This window comes from Gossypium arboreum, chromosome 5 (genome assembly GCF_025698485.1).
Source record: "Gossypium arboreum isolate Shixiya-1 chromosome 5, ASM2569848v2, whole genome shotgun sequence".
In the NCBI taxonomy this organism is placed as follows: domain Eukaryota; kingdom Viridiplantae; phylum Streptophyta; class Magnoliopsida; order Malvales; family Malvaceae; genus Gossypium; species Gossypium arboreum.
The window spans coordinates 43,198,693-43,203,516 of NC_069074.1; the positions used below are offsets into that span (position 1 = coordinate 43,198,693).

At 31.3% G+C, this 4,824-nt stretch overlaps 1 non-coding gene across 1 annotated transcript; it reads right to left on the minus strand.

Annotated features, from left to right (window-relative positions):
* Nucleotides 1-3,982: 3,982 nt before the first annotated feature.
* On the minus strand, nt 3,983-4,088 carry LOC128293573 (small nucleolar RNA R71). The gene has a single exon (XR_008283754.1). It is a non-coding gene; the product is annotated as a small nucleolar RNA R71 (small nucleolar RNA).
* Between the last annotated feature and the right edge of the window lie 736 nt (nt 4,089-4,824).

Genomic DNA, 4,824 nt, shown 5'->3' on the forward strand with positions numbered 1-4,824 from the left:
ACCTTATAACACATCTATTCTAACTAATAATTGTGTGATCTTATTGCGGAAGCAATTTGTAAACCATTTTAAAACTATTTTAAAGGATTTAACCCTAAGGGTATTTTAGTCATTTTACCACTTAAAGCTAAACAATCCTGATTTTAATTCTAAATGATTACCAACTTCCTTTTAATCAATTTTGGGAAACCTCTAAAATTTATTTTAATTAACCAATTTTCCTTAATCCATTTACTAATTAAGGCTATATTAGCTAAGTTTTATTACTTTAATCATATATATACAATTTTAATTAATCTAATTACAACAATAAACAACATGTATTCATAATTTAAACATTCAAAAGCATGCTTAACAAACAACAATTAAATCATATAATGAACTTACCTTAGCCACAAAGCTATCTACTCCTTGACAAGCTACAATTAAAATGTATTAGTGAAAAATTCATGCTTCAATCACCATGTTTTCAATCACCATGATATCACTTAGCAACATACCATAATCCACACAACATTTAACCATAAAATCAATCATTAAAAAAAACAAATATAACATCTCAAAATTAAAATCCAAATAAAAGTATCAAATGTCCATTACAAGTATATCAAATTATCCCAATTGATTGCCACAATGCCCTCTAATATTTCTGAAGAAGAATCCTTAATCTATACTACCAAATAGCCTTAAACTTGGACCAGTCTTGCCCTTGCTCTTCAACTCCCCAAAGTCAGAAAAAAAAACTCTGCACAAAGTTGTGAGGGTGTAAGCTAAAAGAGCTTAGTGAGTGACCATAAAATCTATAAGTAAATCACACCAAATATATACCTAAACCAAGGCAAATCATATACCAAATTTTGAGTATATGAATCATAGTTTCAATTATATTTTCATGCTCAATTATATCATTCAATTGACTAAAATTTCCAGCAACAATGCAACATCATAACATCATAATTCCATATGTTATTCCACGAGTGAAAATCACATTTATTATGGCATATGGAAACATAATTTAATTAAGAAACAAACACTTATATTCGCAAATGACATCCATGGAAAAATATAAACATGTGATCATGCATTGGATAAACGAATCTCCGATCTCCCAAATATCGAATACAATACTCCGGTTGAGTGGGGCGTAGCCACACACCCCTTATATCACCTCGAAATCACCAATAATTGAGTGGAGAAAAAGGCTCAACACTCCCTTATCCACTCCAACAAAATCAATACTCCTAGATCCATATGCTTACAAATAACACATATAGTGGTGAATACTCACTAATCCTATGACATGCTATCTATATCCAATGGATCAACCATGAAATGTTTCCAATATAACCAATCATACAGGGCATAAAAATTGATATTGAAGCACTTAGATCATTATATAAAAATTCAATTTAAATCATATCACTTAGCAATTTTAGTACCAACATAAATAAGCACAATAAGTGTCTTTGTCCATGGATCTAAAACCAATCATAAAACCGTCATCAAGTGTTCTAATATATAGAAACCCATGCTCCAATTATTATTCAATAAAATCCAAATCAATCATACCAAACACACAATTCACAATTTCCATAAATCATTTACGAATATGCTTATATAAAATTAAAATAAATTTAATAATCTAAACCATTTGAGATACAATTGAATCATCAGAAACACAATTAAAAACCTCAATTTAGAATCTAAATAGGCATGTTTACCAATTGCCTTGAAAAACCTACCTTCACACTTTACTTCTTAAGCTACAGCATATCAAGTAGTTGTGTTTGGACCTCGATTCTGATTAACAATGGCCTCTTCTCATTGTGGAGCTTAAATAGAGATAAAATAAATGTTACAAGCTATCATTAACAATAAGAAAATTGAAAAAATTATGAACTACATGGATCTAAAATGCCTCTTTAATCTACCTTACCGAAAACTCATGGTATAGCCAAAACACAAAATTTAGCCCCTAAATGACCTTCTTTACACCAAAAACCATTTCTAAACATCATTTCCAATCTATCAACACAAAACCTAAGTATCAATTTCATCAAACAAACCGTTTCATAATTTTCCAGAAAATCAACTCATATTCTTAGTTAAAAACGGATTTGTCAAAATTGATCAATCAAGCAAGTTTAATCTTTTGTTTTTTGATTAATAACCTCTTAATAAACATGATTTGAGCTTAGAGATCCATTTAAACTTGGATTACAACTCAAAACCATGAATTCACCATTGATGAATTTCATGTTCAAGAGAGAAAAGATCAAGATTTGAAAAACCATTTTAATCAATTTAAATAAAAAATAATGATTAAAAATAACTTTAAAATGAAGTTAGAGTTGAGAAATTACCTTCAATTGATCTAGAATAATCAATATTGAAGATTGGATCAAGATCTTTAAAGAACTCAAATGAGTTTTTTCCCAACTTTGAAAATCTTTTCTGGAGAATTTGAAGAAAATAAAAGATGAGATCTAACCTTTGATATGTGGACTTCGAAAATGAAAAAGAAAAATGAGAGAAAACGCTTAGAAATCGAGTGAAAATTGTGTGTGAAGTTAGGGGGTTGCAGTGTTTTTAGCTAAAGAACACCATCTGATTTTCAAAAATTGGGGAAATTGCCATCAGGCCACTCCCACAATTCCCTTGTTTTACCAAGTAATCCTTTCCTTCCAAAATTCTGAAAATATGAGTAATTTTCCATAAAACCACTCAAATATTTCCTTTGTTTTGCAAAATGGTCCTATGTAATTAATACTTTAAATTCTCTCAATTAAACCCCCCATTGTAATTTATTTTTCAATTATAATTTGACTGAAAATACTTATTTTACCGAAAATTATTTAAAACTATAAAATTAATCTTTCTAAAATTATTTTTAGTTTCTGGAATATTATTTCCCCATTTTTTTAAATGAAATTAAGCTAACATAACTAAGAGAAAAATTACTAATAAGCTCGATTAACTCCTAATTTTTTACTCGAAACTCGATAAACTTACCCGAAACTACTAGACTTATTTCTAGGGCCTTACAAATATAATTTACTTAAAGTACTAATTAGTTTTATTTATGCTTAGTTTAGAATTAATCTAGTGTTTGCGTCCTTTGGGTACAATCCTTAGTGTATTAACCTACTTCATTGTAACTATGTTACAACCTGACCCATATACTTGTGGACACCGCCTTTCTACATATTTTATACAGGATTTCTACTCTGGATGTTGTTATGTCCAGAGGCGGTTAAGTTGTTGGCGTTGTTGTCAGGGAGGTAACGTTACTAAATTGATTTTAATTTTTGCATTTTAATAGAATAATTAGAAAATTTCTAAATTATAGCTACGATTTTATTTTCTTATTTTTCTAACTTCTTTATTCTCTTTGGGTTTATTTTATGACTCATAGTAGGGGAACACCTATAGAGCCAATCATAGATCTAGAAAGAATAATTCGTAGGAATCATCGATAGCAGCAACAATAGCATCAACAACAGATGCAGAACCAACTACCTGCTGCAAGTAATTTACCACCACGAGACAATCCATTGTTCGATGAAGTTAACTATAATAACCTAGAAGATCTACCACCACTACAACTACAAGCAAATTGGCACGTAACGAAATAACTCTAAGAGAATATGCACTACAAAACTAGACATGGTTCAAGGAGTACTATTTCAGCCAATAATTTCAAGATCAAACTAGCAATGATCTAGATGATCTAGAACAACTTGCAGTTCAGAGGCACAATGATGGAGGACCTAAATTAGATTTAAAACGATTCCTTCAACTTTGTGAGACTTTTGAATATAATGGGGTCACCGGTGACACTATTCATCTTTGATTGTTCCCCTTCTCCTTAATAGATAACACTTTCTCTTGGTTAGATTCGTAGGCATAGGATCTATTATGACATGGGATGAACTCACAGGAAAATTCTTATAAAAGTTCTTCCCTATTAGCAAAATAGTCCAGCTGAGGAGAGAGATTGCAACATTTAAACAATTGGAAGGGGAAAGTTTTGACGAAGCATAGGAGCATTTTAAAATGCTAATTTAGAGATTCCCACACCATGAATTACCTAAGTGGTTACGATTGCAAATGTTCTATAATGGGTTGGATGTGCACGCATGATCAGGAATAAATGGAGTTGTAAGAGAAGCCTTAATGAATATGACGTACGATGATGCATATGAATTAATAAAGAGTATGACAATGATTTCATACTAGTGGCCAATTGAACGTTACACGTACGGAAAAAACTCGCTACTGTGAAGGCTGTCCAAGAGGATGATAGATATCAACAATTAGTAGATAGACTTAACCAGATTGAGTCTTTAAATAGCGTATCATCTATACATGGATGAGATAAACCACTCTTCTATTACATTAATAATACAACCGAGGATGTGAACTACATCGAGAATAAGGATAGAAACCATTATTCGAACACTTATAATCCTGGATAGAAGGATCACCCAAACCTGATATGGGGCAAAAATCAATGAGGAGGTTAAAATTCTAACCAGATTAAAAATGCTAATTACCAACCTCCTTATTTGCAAAACCTCAGGAACGGGCCAACCCAAATGACCATACAATATGTGGTCAACACTTGGATCAGAGTGAGGAGGAAATGCAATCGATGAGGGTAGGTGTGAAACAGGTGCAATCTGAGTGCATCAATTCAGTGAAAAAATTGACTAAATTAGAAGATGAAATGAGCTAATTGATGAGCATTATGGAAGACATTAAGAGAAAAATTGGCACTAATATCCCTAGTAACACTGAAGATAATCCTCGAAGGGAAGAGAA